The 20,575-nt window shown below is 44.6% G+C and overlaps 1 non-coding gene across 1 annotated transcript; it reads right to left on the bottom strand.

The window, feature by feature from the left end:
- Window positions 1-9,650: 9,650 nt before the first annotated feature.
- On the bottom strand, window positions 9,651-9,724 carry trnat-ggu (transfer RNA threonine (anticodon GGU)). The gene has a single exon. It is a non-coding gene; the product is annotated as a tRNA-Thr (tRNA).
- Between the last annotated feature and the right edge of the window lie 10,851 nt (window positions 9,725-20,575).

Here is a 20,575-nt window from a genome sequence, read left to right as displayed (position 1 = left end):
ACTCACAAGAAACTTGAGTCTATCATGTATTGATGTTTTCTTTGTATTCCTGTTGTCAGTCACTTCAGGATGACAGCAGTTCGCAGAGAGCGCTTCAAGATGACACCAACCATTCGACCGAGGCAGAAGACAAATCCTATCTCCAGTCAAAACCTATCCAAATGTCAATTCCCTGACTGGGAATTTAATACAGGCCGCGGCGGCAAGAGCACCAAATGTTAGCTACTAGACCACCAGGAACTGCTTTATGTCTGCACTCAGAGAGGCAGAGACAGTGTCGCTTTGACGTACTCCAGCAAAAGACCCAAAATAATTATGAGACTGAACTTTCTCTGCCAATGAAGTGACAGCAGGGGAAGTCGCTCAAATGGTAGAGCACTCGCCTTGCATGCGAGAGGTAGCGGTATCGATGCCCACATTCTCCAAGAAATCATTTGTTTTTTTGTAGAAGAGATGTTGGAATCGGAAATGAGTCCAGGATGGATCCCTCAGTGTCAGACAAATACCTCAAACCTAATGCTGGCCGTGTTCTCTCGACGAGTTTCTTGTCATTGAATAGTGAAGAAACCCAGTCCTTGATTTATTGTTCCCAAGTACCAAACACTAATCTGAGCCCCAATCCCGATTTTTATGCCAAATACAGCCTTAGGGCTAACCCTAAACCCAGTCCTAACTGCCTTCTCCAGTCTAGCACCTTGTCTTGTTGTGTAGTACCCACGAGAAACTCGAGTCCTTCATCTATTGACATGTTTTATTTGTATTTCTGTCATCAGTTGCTGCAAGATGAAAGCAGTTCGGGGATAGCGCTGAAAGATGACCCTAACCATTCGACCGAGGACCAAGACAAATCCTATCTCCACTGAAAACCTCTCCAAATGTCGGTGAGAGCACCAATATTTTTTTTATTAATAAAGTAAATTTGATTAGAGATCAGATGATAGATGTTGATGGTAGACTGCCAAATTCTATTATAAAGAACAATATTATGTCGGATAAACTGTGTAGTTTTCAATTCAAGAGGATAAGTGTAGATGAGGTAGGAAAAGTGTTGCATTCCATTAAAAGCGATAAGCCATGTGGTATTGATAATTTGGATGGTAGGTTACTGAGGGCAGCAGCAAAGTTGATTCAGGAACCGATATGCCATATCTTCAATTTAATCATTGAGAATGGTGTTTATCCACAGTCCTGGAAGACCACAAAGGTGCTTGGTCAAAAAGGTTTACTTAAACAAGTTATTCCTTGTGTGCACGGTCATCTCCTTGGCCTTCTCGGTGTTGAGGATGAGGGAGCAGAAATCTTCTGGCATACTGTACTTGACCTTGCCATGGACAGAGATGAAGAAGCCCAGGTCCCGAAATTGCCTGAAATCACCTGAACATTAGACTTCTGATCTGAGTGTCCACTTGCAAACGCCTCCCTTTTGCCCTCAAAATACAAGGGCAACAGGACAATCTCTTGGTACATTGTGGAAACGACAGGAGGAGCCTGGCTTTTAACTGGCCGTAGTCACTCGCCCCCAAAAACAACAGGACCTTCCATGGCTCAGTTGGCAGAACAGAGGACTGTAGTGGTTCAAGTCCGGCTCGAAGGACAAGCCATTTACTTGAAGGACCTCGGCTTCCCTGTCGATGGAGTTTGACTTGATTCTTTGTCACGCAGTCTGAAATTGGCAAACTGAGAAATTCTGATTGAGTCACCAATGCAGTCTGTCTATTTTAATACATTTCATCTCAACTCATGTTGAAAAAGAACAGAGCCATTTCTGTGAGAGCAAAAGACCCCTGGATTGTACCCAAAAATATTGGTTGGCGCCAATTCCACTGGAACACTAAAAAAACCCACAAAAAAATTCAGATTGTGATTTCTTGTTTTGTTGAAGAAAAGCCCATTATTTCTGGAACAATTTTCCCTACAAAGGAGAAATATTTGTCAATTTGGACAATTGTCCAAACCACTACACTATGGAATCCTAAGAAGAGGGGCTTTTAAGGGGACTGGCGAAGTCACAAAGCAGTTGCCAAACAATGAAAGACGACGATGTGTCCAAAATGGGGGCAGATTGGTCAACATGGTCTTTCAACTCCTTCTTTTACAATAAATCAAGGTGACAAACTGCGGGCTTTGATCACACAACAAGACAAGACACTTGAAAGGAGAATGCAGTTAGGACTTGGTTTAGGGTGATACCCATGGCTGTATTTGGCATAGATATCGTTATCGGGGCCCAGATTAGTGTTTGGTACTTGGGAACATTTAATCACAAACAATGAAGGAGTTTCTGGAGAATGCGGGCATTGATCCCGCTACCTATCACATGCTAAGTAAGTGCTCTACCATTTGAGCCAATTCCGCTGCCGTTGCACTGTTGGCAGAGAAGGTCCAGTCTCAGAACTATTTTGGGTGCAGACATAAAGCAGTCCCTGGTGATGTAGTGGCTAGGATTCGGTGCTCTCACTGCCGCGGCCCGGGTTCGATTGCCGGTCCCATGATTTCATCAGGCCTGTGTTCAAAAGAAGGTTCCCGCACAATGTGTCACTCTTATTCCTCAGTTTATTCAGGTAACGTTTCGGTCCGTTTGACCTTCATCAGGCATATTAAATCACATCTCTGCCCTACACACATATATATAGATATGTCCCCGATGGGTGCAGTCAACCAATCCGAGGACTTAGGGGGCAACCTGTTTTGATGAATATCACCTGTCGAAGGGCAATCACATTCGGTTAACAAGTGTAAGAGTTTCACATAATGTGATTTTTTTTTACATATAATTTAATTTATATAGACACAACATATGACCAAATGTATAGATATAGGCAACCATGCCAGTAATTTAAAAACAGTTTTATGGATATTTTAAAAAAATAGGCCTTTCCAAGCATCAGTAAATCGAGGGGGGCAAACCTGAAGCTGAGCTCTCTTTTTGCACTATTCAACAGCAGTTCATCCTGTTGAAAGCCTGGCCACTCGTGTGGTTTCCATCATGAAGTGGTTCGCCAAACACCGAAGACACTCCTTCACCAGCACTGTTGGTCAAAGTGCCTTGCGTCTTCTGAACATTGAAGACCCAACCAATGCTGGTATTTACCCCTTGGAGCTTAGAAGAGATGTTGCTACTCTCTGCACATTTTACAGACATTTCTTCTTCAAGCCATCGTTGGAAATTGGTTCGATCATCCCCCCGGCGTTTGCTAGTTTGAGGACAACAAGATCCTCCTCTACTGCACATCCATACTGTGTAACTATCCCCAGGTCTCGCACACATCTTCACCAATCCTCTTACGTACCAAGGGCATGCCGTCTATGGAACTCGCTGCCAGCTCACACCTTTCCCACCTTACCAAATATGGATATATTCAAGAAAAATATTAATCAGCATTTAGTTGCTATTTTGACTTAAAATAATTAGTATTATTTCGGTCCTTAAATGGAAATTAACTTTAGCTTAGTGGACCACTTTTCATCAATTCTCTGATGGCAACACCAGGTCCCTTAGTTATGTATAAAAAAAAAAAAAAAAGTGACTGTCTAGTAAACAGAAGATCCTTGGTTCAAATCCCAGCAGTGCCTTGCCTGTGTTTCAGCAGCTCCTTTGCAGTTTTTTTTCTCTCCAACATGCCAAATAAATGTTTTGAATAAGAGGTCTTGTTCTGTTGAAGAAATACCCGTCATTTCTGATGACATACTTAGTATACAGTGCATCCGGAAAGTATTCACAGCGCTTCACTTTTTCTACATTTTGTCATGTTACAGCCTCATTCCAAACTGAATTAAATTAATCTCTTACCTCAAAATTCGACACAAAATACTCCATTATGACAATGTGAACAAAGGTTTTTTTGACATGTTTTGAATTTATTAAAAATAGAAAACAAAAAAATCACATTTACATAAGTATTCACAGCCTTTGCTTAATACTTTGTTGATCCACCTTTGGCAGCAATTACAGCCTCAAGTCTTTTTGAATATGATCCCACAAGTTTAGCACACCTATCTTTAGGCAGTTTTGCCCATTCTTCTTTGCAATAAGTCTCAAACTCCATCAGGTTGGATGGGAGACGTCTGTGCGAAGCCATTTTCAGATCTCTCCAGAGATGTTCGATCGGATTCAAGTCTGGACTCTGGCTGGGCCACTCCAGGACATTCACAGAGTGGTTCTGAAGCCAATCTTTTGAGATCTTGGCTGTGTGCTAATGTCTACTGTCTATATCAGGGGTGCTCATTAAGTCGATCGCGATCTACCGGTCGATCGCGGAGGTGGTACTGGTCGATCGCGGCGTGACATTAAAAAAATATCATCCTAGCATCAATGCCGTCACTTGATTGATATACAGGGCAGCCATTCAGATGACAACTGAATGTTGCCCTTCGGGTGACCAATCAAATCAAACAACGTCTCTAAGTGCAGCAGAACTTACGATGTCAGCCTATCATCCAGCCCCGTTACTTGATTGACATACAGGACAACCAGTCAGATGACAACTGAATTTTGACCTTTAGGTCACCGCTCATGCGTAAACAACGATGCAAAGTGCTAAGCTAGTCGGCGAATTGCGTCAGATTTTAAGCCCTCGCTAAAGTTTATGGTCACTAAAATGAGTGAAGTAGCTGGACCAAGTAAAAAGGCAAAAACATATCACTTCCATATGGAATGGGAGATGGGCTTTTTTTTCACAATGTCTTTTTCGAAGTGCGTTTGCCTGGCTAACCTGGCTATCAGCAGCTACTGTCCGGACTATGCATCCCTGGCTGATTCAATTCAGTTCAAGTCATCAAAGTAAACTCAGGTAATAACAAAAAATGTTAATAGTTAATTATGTGTGTTTTGCAATATTGGCTCATTTGGTTATGTAAGGTACATCAACATACATTGTACGTACAAATAATCCTCAATACATTTGAAAATAAATAGACGTTTTGCATTTTTGTAGTGGGTAGATCATTTTGACTCGGTCATTTTAAAAGTAGCTCGCATGCTGAAAAAGTGTGAGCACCCCTGGTCTATATGGTCAAGGTACATGACCAGTCTACTGAGGTCAAGAGCGCTCTGGAGCAGGTTTTCATCCAGGATATCTCTATATATTGCTGCATTCATTTTTCCTTCTATCCTGACTAGTCTGCCAGTTCCTGCTGCTGAAAAACATCCCCACAGCATGATGCTGCCACCACCATGCTTCACTGTAGGGATGGTATTGGCTTGGTGATGAGCAGTGCCTGGTTTCCTCCAAACATGGCGCCTGGCATTCACACCAAAGAGTTCAATCTTTGTCTCATCAGACCAGAGAATTTTGTTTCTCATGGTCTGAGAGTCATTCAGGTGCTTTCTGGCAAATTCCAGACGGGCTGCCATGTTCCTTTTACTAAGGAGTGGCTTTTGTCTGGCCACTCTACCATACAGGCCTGATTGGTGGATTGCTGCAGAGATGGTTGTCCTTCTGGAAGGCTCTCCTCTCTCCACAGAGGAACGCTGGAGCTCTGACAGAGTGACCATCGGGGCCTTGGTCACCTCCCCGACTAAGGCCCTTCTTCCCCGATCGCTCAGTTTAGAAGGCCGGCCAGCTCTAGGAAGAGTCCTGGTGGTTCCAAACGTCTTCCATTTACGAATAATGGAGGCCACTGTGCTCATTGGGACCTTCAAAGCAGCAGAAATTTTTCTGTATCCTTCCCCAGATTTGTGCCTCAAGACAATCCTGTCTCGCAGGTCTACAGACAGTTCTTTTGACTTCATGCTTGGTGTTTGTGCTCTGACATGCACAGTCAACTGTGGGACCTTATATAGACAGTTATTATATTTCCAAATCATGTCCAATCAACTGAATTTACTGCAGGTGGACTCCAATTAAACTGTAGAAAGATCGCAAGGATGATCAGTGGAAAAAAGATGCACCTGAGCTCAATTTTGAGCTTCATGGAGCCTCGAGTTTTCCCCTCGAGCTCCCCCAAAAAGATGCATGCTGGGACTACAAAAAAAGTTTACGTTATTTTAACTTAACACAAAAAGGGCTGAATTTTAATGAAGAAATCAAACTGGTAAAAAATGAAATGGCTGCCTACGCAGAAATTAAAAGTAAAGGGGTGCTTCTAAGGAGTAAGGAAAAAGAAATCAAAGAAGGAGAAAAATGCACCCGGTACTTCTTTAAAAAGATTATGATTATGATTAGATTATGAGCAAAGCAGGAGGTATTTTTAATTAAAAAATAAAGATGGGCACATGGTGGAGACAAAAAATGAGATAAAAGAAATAGTAGAATGCTTCTACCAAGAACTCTATGCAATCAAAAATACTAACCCAGAGAGCATCTCAAGAGCACTAGATTTTATGGAAAAAACAGTGGATGAAAACATGGTTTTAACACAGGAAGAGTTGAATAAATGTATCAGGGCTTTTAAGAAAGGGAAGTCCCCCGGGGAGGATGGACTTCCCTTAAAATTTTATTTAACTTTTTTGGACTTGTTAGCACCAGACTTACTCGCTGTTTTTAATGAATTTGACCAAAGTAGCCGACTACCTGACAGTTTTAGAGTAGGGACAGGGAGACTCCTTTACAAAACAAAAGACAAGACCAACCTGAAAAATTGGAGACCGATTACCCTTTTAAACTGTGACTGTAATTTTTTTAGCAAACTTTTAGCCACACGTATGACTGGCGCCGCTCTGGTGGCAGCCTGCAACAGCAGCTCTCGCTCTTTGCTGAGTTTTTTCTTCTTTATTCTGTCTTTTTATTCTTTTTCTAAGTTATTCTTAAAGGGACTGCTTCATAAATGCTCCGTTCAACTGTCCACCATAGTGATAGTGTTGAGCTGGCATTTCTCATATGATTTTTCGACAATGTTTTCGACCGCGCGCCGAAGCCCTATTGTTTACAGTAGGGACCAGCTGTTGGCGCTCCGCAACACAGCGGCGCTGCCCCACAAGAGGCTCGAGGTTCCCCGGGAGGTAAAGAGGAGAAGACGGGGAAGCCGTGCCGGAGCCCAATGCCACAACAAGAGGAGGGATACAGACCAGTTCTCCCGTCCATCATCATGGGGAACGTAAGATCTCTCTCCAACAAGATGGATAAGCTAGCGGCGCTGACCCGACATCAGAGGCAGTGTAGCGTCATGTTGTTTACGGAAACGTGGCTGGATACACGGACCCCAGACACGATCGCTGCACTACACGGATTCACACTACTGCGGGCGGACAGGACAAAGGAGAGCGGTAAGAGGAAAGGAGGCGGGCCGGCAGTGTTTGTGAATGATAGGTGGTGTAACTCTGGGCACATCACTATTAAAGAGCAACTCTGCTGCAAAGACATTGAACTGTTACCCTTTAGCATGAGACCGTACTATCTGCCGCCGGATTTCTCGCATGTTATCGCGATAGCAACGTATTTATTATTTGATTTCTCCAGTGCGTTCAACACCATCCAGCCAGCACTTCTGAGGGACAAGCTGGAGCACACAGGGGTGGACCTGTACCTCAAATCGTGGATACTGGACTACCTCACCAACCGTCCACAGTATGTGAGGACACGGGACTGTGTGTCCGACGCGGTTGTCTGCAGTACGGGGGCCCCACAGGGAACGGTCCTGGCTCCGTTCCTTTTCACCCTCTACACTGCAGACTTTTCATACAACACCAACCGGCCACCTGCAGAAGTTCTCTGACGACTCTGCAATTGTTGGCCTCATCACAGATGGGGGCGACTTGGAGTACAGAGGACTGACACAGGACTTTGTGGATTGGTGCCAGCGGAACTGCCTCCAGATCAACACGGGGAAAACCAGAGAGCTGGTGGTGGATTTCCGCAGGCGCATCCACTCTCCTCCAACACCAGTGAACATTCAGGGAATGGACATTGAGATGGTGACATCTTACAAGTACCTGGGTGTTCATCTCAACAATAGACTGGACTGGACTCATCACACGGAAGCACTTTACAGGAAGGGTATGAGCAGACTCTATCTGCTCAGGAGACTGAGGTCTTTTGGAGTGCAAGGGGCACTCCTCAAGATGTTCTATGACTCTGTTGTGGCTTCAGCCATTTTCCAGGGAGTGGTCTGCTGGGGCAGCAGCATTTCAGCTGCAAAGAGGAAGAGACTGGATAAGATCATCAAGAAGGCCAGCTCTGCCCTGGGTTGCCCCCTTGACCCAGTGGAGGTGGTGGGAGAGAGGAGGATGTTGGCTAAGCTATCATCCATGTTGGAGAACGACTCCCATCCCCTGCAGGACACTTTGACAGCACTAGAGAGCTCCTTCAGCGATAGACTGCTCACCCCAAGTGTGTGAAGGAACGGTATCGCAGGTCCTTTCTTCCTGCAGCTGTCAGGCTGTACAACCAGCACTGCTCCCAATAGACTTGTACAACACTATGTACATCTGTGTAATACTTGCTTTTATAGTCAGTATAGTTACTCCAGACCCCAGTCACTGTGCAATATCTGATCAACCTCCATGTGCAATATTAAGGGCTCTAAATGCAATATACTAAGTTCTATGTAAAGTATTTCCACAATGCCTCATATTAACTCATTAGCAAGATCTCAGTGTATAGACTGGTCATATGTATATCTCATCTCGTTTCATATTATCTACATGCTGTATTGTATATAACTGATAGGTTAATGTTCATTGAAGTTATCATTTATTTGACTGTGAACACATTTAAATGTTGTATGTATGAGCCCTGTATCCTGCTGACCTTCGGATGAGTGTCCGTGTGGCATAGAAGACTTCAAGACACCCAAGATTGTGAAGAGGAAACAGAAAACATCTGACCACAGCGGCACACAGAGGCATGACGAAGTCCACCAATTGTATTCTTATCATACATCTAAATGCCATCAACTGTTAGGTTGTGTAAGCTTGATCACGTCACAATGCAACAGCCACTTCCCTGTCCTTTAGGGCTGCATTGTGAACTTTGTAACTTAGGGAAGACCCCACGAAAATAAAAACGGAGAGTGTAATCAGAGCGGTTGGAGATTGTATGCCAAGTACATCTCTTCCGTTTCTCCACGCGAGTCTGAGTACATCTCAACCGTTCTCCTCGCGAGTAAAATTGAAAACTGCTGCCTTCTTTCTTCCTTCTCATTGTCAAGGTGCCTGGACCTGACAATAACTCTGGGAAAAACTGTTGATTTTGTTAATACTTGGGTTGTTTATATTTCTATATTGCATATTTTGTACTGCTTAACTGATTCTGTGCTCTTGCTGCTGTGCAATGCAAATTTCCCCACTGAGGGACGAATAAAGGCATATCTTATCTTATCTTATCTTATTCTGAGTCCTTCCCTTTCGCAGGAAAAGAGCCTTTGTACTTTTTCAACATGAGCTGACATACAAGCTGAGATAGGCCAGGAATCGGACTTGGGCCTCCCGCCTGGCAAGCGAGAAATCTACCACTGAAACATCAATGCCACATGGGGACCCGCTGTCGGAGAAAAAATTAAACTGTCAAGTGGATGAGCCTCTGCAAAGTGGCGCTGAATGACAAAACATCACAATGTCATATTCTTTGGATTCAAGCACCTTCTGGCGTAATGGGATCCACAACAATCATGTCAGCTGTGGATGCACCGTTGACTCTTTTTTGAAGGGCAAGTCGCAAAAAGAAGTACATGGGTCAGAATTCAGCTGCCAAAGTTTCACAGACCAGGCACCCAGGCACAGCTGGGATTTGAACTCAGGATCTCCTGTTTACCAGACAGGCACTTTGACCAGCTAAGCCACAGCACCAGCCAAGCAAGTCACCCTGGCAATGCTGCCTTTACTCTTCTAGACATTAACTGTTTGCAACGTTGAGACAACGCCATTTGTCATGTGTCATTCGGTCAGCAGGGGGAGAATCCCGTATATTTGGCACCGATACAAAGGGTTTACCAATTGGGAAGAATGCAAGGGCTCTCCAAAAGAGTCCAACACAAGTGTCACACGACGGTCTAGAAATGGTCACGAGGACTGGGACAGATAATGAGGCTGTTAATCTGGACTAACAACATAACAACCACATGGGAAACAAAACAGAGTGTGTGAATGCCTTTTAAAAAGTGGGCTCTGGGCCAGGGCTGGGGTCAGGATGGCCGAGTGGTCAAAGGTGCTGCATTCAGGTCGCAATCTCTAATGAGTCGTGGGTTTGAATCCCACTTCTGATAGCTTCTTGCATCTTGAAGTGGCGTCACCATTCATTCTCAAGTGGCCGAGGCTGCTGCTCCTGGGCAGTAAACCAGGGGTGCTTTTCAACATGACCGCTGCTGAAAAGTGTACAAAGCAGACCTATTGCATCCTGGGGTCTTGCATTTCTCCAGTGTTAAAATAAAATGTAAATGCAATTATTATAGCGCTAGTTAATGTTAGAATAAAATGTAAATTCAATTATTATAGTGTTAAGTTATCACACTTATATCCATTTGCTTAGACAATATACAATAGTCTTGAGTGTTTTGAAGCAGGAACATTCCCAGACGCTGACCAGCTACTCCCAACACCACTAATCTTGCAGGTGCCTGGGAACACCAGCAGTGACCTTGAAGATGTACCTGTTCAGCATGGAAAATGTGCAGAGATAAGAACACATGCACAAAAAGTAATTATTCTCACATACACACACACACATAGACAACAAGTACAGCTTGTGCAACTGCTTGCTTCCCCCTCCCCTTAGAGTTGCACGACCATGTATTAGGGACCTCCTAAAGAAAATAAAAAGAGAGGAGCATGAATGGCATACTCAGAGTGGAGCGGCATGTCACTGGGTATGTGTTTTCACTCTCCTCGCTGCGAGAAACTTTGAATTTTGTTGTCTGTCTCTTCTGTATTTAAGTGTTTTTACAAGTGTCACAGGAGTTTGAACCTGACATCCAGAAAACAGTCTTTGCACTTCAACATGACCTCTGATAAAAAGTATGAAAACCAGAGTCATGGAAATACCAGTAGAGGACTGCTGGATTTGAAACAAACAAGCCCCTCTTTGCTAGGCATGTAATTTGACCAACTAAAGCATAGTGCCTACAAAGCATGCAAACTTGACAATGGTGCCTTTAGTAAAAAAGGAAATCCTGTGCATCAGGCACCGACACAAAAACAGTTCCCCAATGGGGAAAAATGTTCATACACGGGGGGTGTCCAAAGCCAAACCCATGTTTCAAATGAGCGTCCCTCGGTGGGCTTGAACCACCAACCTCTTAGTTAGCAGCGTTACTGCAGCAAGGTTTCAGTAAGTTTCCACTTCTGACAGAAATTTGCAAATACTCAAGCGCTGTCCACCTTAACTCTCAAGTGGTCCGGTCTGTTCAGGTGTCATTCTGAGTTCTGCCCTTTCACGGGAAAAGAGCCTTTGTACTTTTTCAACATGGACTCTAAAGAAAGGTATAAGCTGAGATATACTGCATACCTTTGAGTGTCCTCCTTTGTCAGCCAACCTCGCAAGGTCACAGTTTTTTTCCTGATCAGGGCACCGTTGTTGGTCTTGTGGATGAGTGGTCTAAAGCGCCAGATTAAGGCTCCTTTCGCTCAGGAGGCATTGCTTGAAATCCCACAGTTGGCATTTTCCTGGTCAGGTCCATTATCTACGACTGGAATGATTTAGCAGGAAAGGACTGTCAGATTGTAGAACACAGCTGAGCACTTTGAGAAGAAGATTAAGAAAGGTCTTGTTCTAGTGAGAAGGGTTTGTTTTACCCGACTGGTTGTTGCAACCGCAACCCTGCTCAAGGTTCAACATGACATTGTGAGATACAAAACTGGTACTCCCCGTTGGGGAATCGAACCCCGGTCTTCCACATAACAGGAAGAGATACTGTCCACTATACTAACAAGCAGTGCTGTTGAGGTGATGTGGTGTCGATTGGCCAAAGAGGAATTCAGAACAGACTCATGGACCATGACCGTTTTTATGGTATCTGGAGACTTCAACCAGTGAAATCCATCCATTTTCTGTACCACTTATCCTCATCAACGGACTGTTTTCCCCACCCGTTACCAGCATGGGGACATTCCAACCCAAGATGAGAACACACTGCGCCAGGTACACAGCGACATAGTACGTGGCACAGACACAGCTTCACCCTGCCCCCACTTGTAGCGACAACTGAAAAAGCGGAACACCACTGTCGCAGCTGAAATAGCTAACTTGTGAGAGCGTTAGACTGAATGAATGATATGAATGAATGAATGAATGAATAATGAATGAATGAATGAATGAATGAATGATATGCCTTTATTCGTCCCTCAGTGGGGAAATTTGCATGAAGTGGGGGGAGAAGGATTGGGGGACAACACGAGGAGAGGGGAGGGGAAAAAACAACAACTCCAAACTAGACTCTTAGATGAAGGAGTACAGTGTGGGACCGTTAAAAAAACCTTGGCATTCAAATCGGCAGGTAAAAGACATTGTTCACACACATAAATAGCCGATACGAGCAGCGGCCAGCCCGGCTACCTGCAGCCACTTACGGCACAAGCCGTGGTCCGTCATGCCCGCACCGGGGAATTAGCGACGAAGGCTTTTGGTGGGGGGTGGGGGGGTGTATGCCCGCGACGCTTCCACCACCCACCCGGAGTTCAGTTCGCAGGGTGTCATTGCGACACATAGCAGTTGCCATGGAGAAGTCTGTGGTGGGCCAGAGAAGAGAAACACCAGGTGTCCATGAAGGAATGAAGGAGGGTCAGAGCGTCCCGCTGCAGCAATCTCTTGGGAGAAGTTGTTTTCACAACGCGACCTTGGTTAGCCGTGGTGGGGACGCCGAAATCCAGATTAAGAATGTTTGGTTTAGGTCGGGCAGCCACATTCCAATAGATTGGACCACCCTATTGTCCATTCTGGCCTCCCAATTGATCCAACTGCTTTTGCAAAGCCGAAATCTTCACCAAGATGGCATCCTTGTTGTGATTGGCAGTCACAGTCAGTGTGTGAACGGCTTTGCCCACCAAATCATTCACGATGGGCAGCTGTGGGCCAACTCGATCCGCTAGCTTCATCATCATACGAATTTTGCGATACACCAGGAAAGTGCCCAATCCAATCAGCAACAGACCTGTTATCATGGTCCCGAATAGGTAGACGTCTTCGATGTCCTCCACGGAAAGAATCGCCAGGCACATGACCTTCCACTTCCCCCAACTGTCCTTCACGTACCCAGCGGTGAACGTTCCGTCAGGGCAGGCAGGTTCCCCCGTACCTGAGCTTCTCGTCGAGAAGATCGTGTCAATTGCGTGGAGAGACCAGTTGATCAATTCCATGATTTAGGCTTTTGGAGAGCAGTGCAGTGAGAGGCTCTTGCGGAAGTATAAGACGAGACTAGGCAAGACAAAGACGCTAAGCAGGGAAGATAAGGGATAGGGAGGAGAGGGGAAAGATGCGACCACCTTCGTTGAGAGCCAGAGAAGAAAACAACGATATGTGCTCGATCTCTGAAGGTGTGTTCAGTTCAGTTCAATTTATTTGTCTCCCTTGGGAGAAATTTGGTTTAGAGGCAGGGTACAGTTGCACACTACCAACAGAGACATACAGTACATGACAGACATAGTAAAACCATGTAAATCCAGTCTCTGCAGGAAGTGAAGGCGCTGATGGATTTTAGCACAGACAGTGGCGACTTGTGTCTGCCAGCTCAGGTCACTGTCTATGTGAATGTCCAGGTATTTGTATGATGCCTGTTTTATATTGTTGATAACGGCTGGCTCCACCGCTCCACCCCACCCACCCTGCGTTGGTGAGAAGACGTCGGACGAGGAAAGGGGGGGGGGGGGTCACCTGTGATGCGCCAGAGATCTACCAACATTTCTTAGCATAATAAAAGCCGGGCCGGGACAGTTAGCTGTACTCATTTGTTCTGACCTGTAAGTAAAGCCTAAGTCTCTGCAGGTGTTAGCGGAAGACTTATGAGCCCGGAGCTCCGTGTAATCTGACTGGTCTGAGAGTAAACCATATAACTGACAAGTTCGTTGTCATCTCTTGCCTCCAACACAACACCCACAGGAATCACTGACCTAAGAACAGGAGGTCAAATTCCAACAATAGATCTAAAAACCTTGGTGACAGCGTGTGGATCTATACAGGTACATTTGTTGCCCTACTAGTGGCAACAAAATGCACTTTATTCACTCTCAAACACATTGTGAGCAAAGGATGATACGGCGGGTCATTGTGGGCCAGGGGAAGGTGCCAGGAGGCTCATTCCAAGTGTGCCCGACGCAGCCTCGCATCCTCTACTATGTGCAACCGTTTGACGAGGCTGAGAAGCACTGCTGTGGAGTTAGAGCGAAAATGAGACAAAGTGTTTCACTCGCTGTGATAATGTATTTCAAGCAAGCTATGGGCTTTGTGGTAAAAAAAAAATTTCTTCATATATAGCAAATGTGTGCCACGTCCAAAAAAGCACTCCACTCGCTCAGAGAAGGCCTCTGAAGAGCGTTTTGGCACTTATGGAACACATTTAGTGTGATGTGCTTTATTGCTTACAACACACAACCATTGTTCGAAAATGCACTTTATTCACTCTCAAACTGTCAGGTTCAAACTCCTGTGACACTTGTAAAAACACTTAAATACAGAAGAGACAGACAACAATATTCAAAGCTACTCACAGCGAGGAGAGTGAAACCACATACCCAGTGACATGCCGCTCCACTCTGAATATGCAGTTCACACTCCTCTCTTTTTATTCTTTTTCGGGGAATAATGTGAGAGCAATTACTGTTAATGTTTTATGAGTTCTTATCTTGACACATTCTTGCAGGATTAACATGAGCATCTGCAGGGTCCTCCAGGACCTGGGGGTCGCTGAGAGTCTCTGATCAGGGTCACAGGAACATTCCTTCTTCAGCACATTCAAACACTTTCTATTGTCTAAGAAAATGGATATAAGGGTGATAACTAACAAAATAATACTTGTATCTACATTTTATTCTAACATCTTTGTCAGAAAATATGATTACATTTAAACGGAAGTGTTCTCGTCATCTGAGTCAAAGTACTTGTCAGAAACAAGTCAGGAGCATATCTATAATGGCTGTCCTAGTCATCATCACTGTCATCTCTGCCACCTGCCACCAGTAGGGGGTATATTTCATTTACCTTGTTGTCATTGGTGCCATGGTTAAATCCACAGCCCATGTGATTCTAACCTTCAAGATAGAGATACAACAACATCCACATAAGTCGCACAAAAGAAGGGCAACAGCGAGTGCAATAAGCACGGACATCACGTAAGGAGACCATTGTCTCCAAAATGCTCTCCACCAGTCACCAAACATCTCAGTGTCAACACCAGTGTTCCTTCATTCATTCAGTGACCTAGCAGGAGACAAAGATGTCATGCTAGTCTGCAATAGCAGGGTGGAAACCGCATTAGGTACTTTCAGTACTAGTGAATGGAACAATACAATGGTTGCACTTGTTTCCACGGCCATAGATGCTGCTATTACAGCCCGCACACAATGTAAGATGGCGCATGCTACTGCATCTAGCTTACAAGAGTAGTGCACTATTGGTCGTTTCTTTGCACCATACTCTTGTAGTAAGACTGAGTACATGACCTCAGTCTCACTTCACACCTTTATAATCTACTGTTTGTTTAAATGTTTTGCTGTAATCAGGCAGTGCTAGAATCGTACTTCTTACCAGTACTCTTTTTCACAGAATGCTTTTTCTGCCTCCTCATTCCACTGTAAGAGTGACGTCATTTTTATACATTAAGTTTGTTAATGGTGACACTATTTGTGCATAGTTTGGAATCCAACATCTACATCTAATTAGTGAATCCTAAAAAGGACATCATTTGTTTTACCCACTTTTATGGCCTTCTTTTGCTAATTGATGCAATAAGACTATTGTGTCTTCCTCACATGACTTCTTACCTGGTGACGCTAGTAGGATGTCATCTACATATAACAGTATCTGGCTTTCATTTGGGGTTTCAACACAGACATAATTGCTATCATTGCTTGTGAAGAAATTATCGGGCTTTCACAATGTCCTTGCGGTAGGCGTGTGTATGTATATCTTTTTCCTGAACGTAAATGCGAACCAAAACCTTCTTTCTCTATTGGAATGGAGAAGAATGCATTTCTACTATGGTGAACTATGTGACATCTGTTCGTAAAGATTTTGTGTGGGTCAGGCACACAAGGTGCTCTTGCCACCACAGCTTGATTTACAACTTGTCCTGTATCATTCTCCGGGAGAAGTGACCTTCCTCACCGCAATTCCAACATCCAGTAGTTTTGGGGCAGCTTCGCACATTCTGTCTACCTGTTCCTCTACCTCTTCCCCTTCCTCTACCTTTTCCTCTGAATCTTAATTGACTTTGAAAGAGGATTTCTCCGTTATCTGTAACAAAGGTGTCTATTTTTTGCATCTTATTTTTGTTAATCGGTTTCCGGTGAAACACTCGGTGGTGATTTAGGAGAAGATACTTCTCCCATCTGTTTTGACCACTCAACAGAAAAAGGTTTAGCTCTTTAGCCCAACTCCTTCCAATATGATAGGTCATCATACCCATCCTTCTGCATTTTATTGGTTTGATTCTTGTTCCTTTTTGCAATTCCTGTTGCAATTGTATTAATTTGGGGATCGATAATTGTCCGTCAAAACCATACTTGTTAATCCATATTTGTAGATGTTTTATTTTGGTTGGTTGGTGCTGAAAGACGTAACCCCAATCCTTGCACTTTAGTACTTCTTTTTTAAATTGTGGTTTTCCACTTTTATTTCCCATCTTGGGAATAATTTGGTCCCTGTTGTGATGAGCTTCCTAGGGAAAACTAACAACAGGGTTGTTTGTCAGTGAGAGAGTAATGAACTTTTCTTTGAGGTAATTCTCAAGCTTCTACCCCGGTGAGGGTGGAGAATTCTTGCCTCTGCTTCCTCAAAGACTAACTCTTTTTCTCACCCTTTAATATGAAGACCTGTCTAGTGACATAATCTCCCATTCACACACTCATTCGTACTTTGAAAACATTTTCACATTCAAACCCCAAAAAGGCCTTTCACCGCGAAGGCACTCCTTTTCTAGCCTAACATGACCGCCAACTCCGTCTTTGTACAAAACACTGCCAACTCTGTCTTATTGTGAAAGACCGCCAACTCCGTAACACTGTGGGTCCATCTTATTACACAAGACTGCCAGCTCGTCTTCCTACAGAAGACTGTCGAGTCCGTCTCTTTGCTTGCCAGCGACTAGTATACACAAGGCTTTAGCACCGGGTGACAAACCTTATTGACTCGCGGGCCGCACTCAGCTCTAGGGGTCAAAAACCCTTAGCGGGCTGCATGTGGACCCCAGGTCTCAGTTTGCCCACCCCTGCTTGAACACAAAGGGATGACACCCTTTCACTCACAACACAAAGGGACGGCGCCCTTTTACTCTACACTCTGATCAAAAGTGTCTTACTGATTGTTGTCTTCTCTTCCGTCGGTATCCTGTCAACCTTCAGCTTCCAGTTGTTGAGCTGAGAAGACAGCCCATCAAAGGGTTTTGTCTGCCGTGGCCACAGTCTTTCTGTCTTGTCCGCTCCACAACTGGACTCCTCAGGTATCTTGGGATCCGGCTCGAAGGACCAAGTAAATGTCAGGTTCAAACTCTTGTGACACTTGTAAAAACACTTAAATATAGAAATACAGAAGAGACAGACAACAATATTCAAAGCTACTCGCAGCGCGGAGAGTGAAACCACATACCCAGTGACATGCCACTCCACTCTGACTATGCAGTGTGTGCCAATATATAATACTCCTCTCTTTTTATTCTCTTTCAGGGGTCCCTACTACATGGTCGTGCAACTCTAAGGGGGGGTGGAGAAGGCAGTTGCACGAGCTGTATTTGTTTGTCTATGTGCGTTTGTGTATGTGAGAGCAATTACTTTTAATGTTTTATGAGTTCTTATCTTGACACATACTTGCAGGATTAACATGAGCATATGCAGGTTGCTGTTGGCGCATCCAGGCACCTCCAGGACCTGGGGGTCACTGAGGGTCTCTGATCAGGGTCACAGGAACATTCCTTCTTCAGCATATTCAAACACTTTGTATTGTCTAAGCAAATGGATATAAGGGTGATAACTAACAAATTAATACTTGTATCTACATTTTATTCTAACACAAACACATTGTGAGCAAAGGATGATACGGTGGCTCATTGTGGGCCAGGGGAAGGTGCCAAGAGGCTCATTCCAAGTGTGCCTGACGCAGCCTCGCATCCTCTACTATGTGCAACCGTGTGACGTGGCTGAGAAGCACTGCTGTGGAGTTAGAGCGAAAATTAGACAAAGTGTTTCACTCGCTGTGATAATGTATTTCAAGCAACCTATAGGCTTTGTGGTAAGAAAAAATTTCTTCATATATGGCAAATGTGTGCCACGTCCAAAACAGCACTCCACTCGCTCAGAGAAGGCCTCCGAAGAGCGTTTTGGCACTTATGGAACACATTTACTGTGATGTGCTTTATTGCTTGGCATACACAACCATTGTTCGAAAATGCACTTTATTCGCTTTCAAACACATTGTGCGCAAAGGATGATAGGGCAGGTCATTGTGAGCCAGCGGAAGGTGCCAGGAGGCTCATTCCAAGTGTGCCTGACGCAGCTTCGCATCCCGTTCTATCTGCCACAGTTTCATGTGGCTGAGAAGCACTGCTGTGGAGTTAAAGCGAAAATGAGAAAAAGTGTTTCACTCGCTGTGATAATGTATTCCATGCAACCTATAGGCTTTGTGGTAAAAAATTTTCTCCATATATGGCACATGTGTGCCACGTCCAAAAAAGCACTCCACTCGCTCAGAAAAGGCCTCCGAAGAGCGTTTTGGCACTTATGGAACACATTTAGTGTAATGTGCTTTATTGCTTGGCACACACAACCATTGTTCGAAAATGCACTTTATTCCCTCTCAAACACATTGTGCGCAAAGGATGATATGGCGGGTCATTGTGAGCCAGCGGAAGGTGCCAGGAGGCTCATTCCAAGTGTGCCTGACGCAGCTTCGCATCCCGTTCTATCTGCAACAGTTTCATGTGGCTGAGAAGCACTGTTGTGGAGGTAGAGCGAAACTGAGAAAAAGTGTTTCACTCGCTGTGATAATGTATTTCAAGCAATCTATAGGCTTTGTGGTAAAAATCTTCTCCATATATGGCACATGTGTGCCACGTCCAAAAAAAGCACTCCACTCGCTCAGAGAAGAAGGGTTAGGGTTAGGGTTAGGTTAAAGGTTAGGGTTAGGGTTAGGGTTAGGGTTAGGGTTAGGTTAAGTGTTAGGGTTAGGGTTAGGGTTTTGGCACTTATGGAACACATTTAGTGTGATGTGCTTTATTGCTTGGCACACACAACCATTGTTCGAAAATGCACTTTATTCCCTCTCAAACACATTGTGCGCAAAGGATGATACGGCGGGTCATTGTGAGCCAGCGGAAGGTGCCAGGAGGCTCATTCCAAGTGTGCCTGACGCAGCTTCGCATCCCGTTCTATCTGCCACAGTTTCATGTGGCTGAGAAGCACTGCTGTGGAGTTAGAGCAAAAATGAGAAAAAGTGTTTCACTCGCTGTGATAATGTATTTCAAGCAATCTATAGGCTTTGTGGTAAATATCTTGTATATGGCACATGTGTGCCACGTCAAAAAAAGCACTCCACTCGTTAAGAGAAGGGTTAGGGTTAGGGTTTTGGCACTTATGGAACACATTTAGTGTGATGTGCTTTATTGCTTGGCACACACAACCATTGTTCGAAAATGCACTTTATTCATTCTCAAACACATTGTGAGCAAAGGATGACACAGCGGGTCATTCCAAGTGGGCCTGACGCAGCCTCACATCCTCTACTATGTGCAACCGTTTGACGTGGCTGAGAAGCACTGCTGTGGAGTTAGAGCGAAAATGAGACAAAGTGTTTCACTCGCTGTGATAATGTATTTCAAGCAAGCTACAGGTTTGTGGTAAAAAAAATTCTTTATATGGCAAATGTGTGTCACGTCCTAAAAAGCCCTCCACTCGCTCAGAGAAGGCCTCCGAAGAGCGTTTTGGCACTTATGGAACACATTTAGTGTGGTGTGCTTTTTTGCTTGGCACACACAACCATTGTTCGGAAATGCACTTTATTCACTCTCACACATTGTGAGCAAAGGATGATACGGTGGCTCATTGTGGGCCAGGGGAAGGTGCCAGGAGGCTCATTCCAAGTGTGCCTGACACAGACTCGCCTCCCCTCATATGTGCAGCAGGTTCATGTGGCTGAGAATCATCGCTGTGGAGTTAGAGCGAAAATGACACAAAGCGTTTTCCTCGCTGTAATAATGCATTTTGTGGTCAAAATTTTCTCCATATATGGCACACTCCAATCTTCGTCCAAAATGTTCACTCCTTCGAATTCACTGCCTTCAAACTGTCCGGTCCATCCCCCCTTGTCACTGCTGTCATCACGAAGTTGTGCGTACGAAGTTGTGTATGCATCTTTCGAGCTCCATTTAGTGCAGCCAGCTACAAACAGCCATAATTGGCACAAGCTGTAGCCCCCAGCACTGGGGAGATACAGCGGCGAAGCCATTGAGGCGGATGAGGGAAGGGATGTGAATACTAGGGTGCTCCAATCAATTGGCCTCTGAA

The sequence above is a fragment of the Doryrhamphus excisus genome, linkage group LG1 (genome assembly GCF_037039965.1).
Source record: "Doryrhamphus excisus strain RoL-2023G ecotype Guam linkage group LG1, RoL_Dexc_Guam_v1.1, whole genome shotgun sequence".
NCBI classification, from domain to species: Eukaryota; Metazoa; Chordata; class Actinopteri; order Syngnathiformes; family Syngnathidae; genus Doryrhamphus; species Doryrhamphus excisus.
Note: the sequence above shows the minus strand (reverse complement) of the source record. Positions and strands in the feature narration are given on the sequence as shown.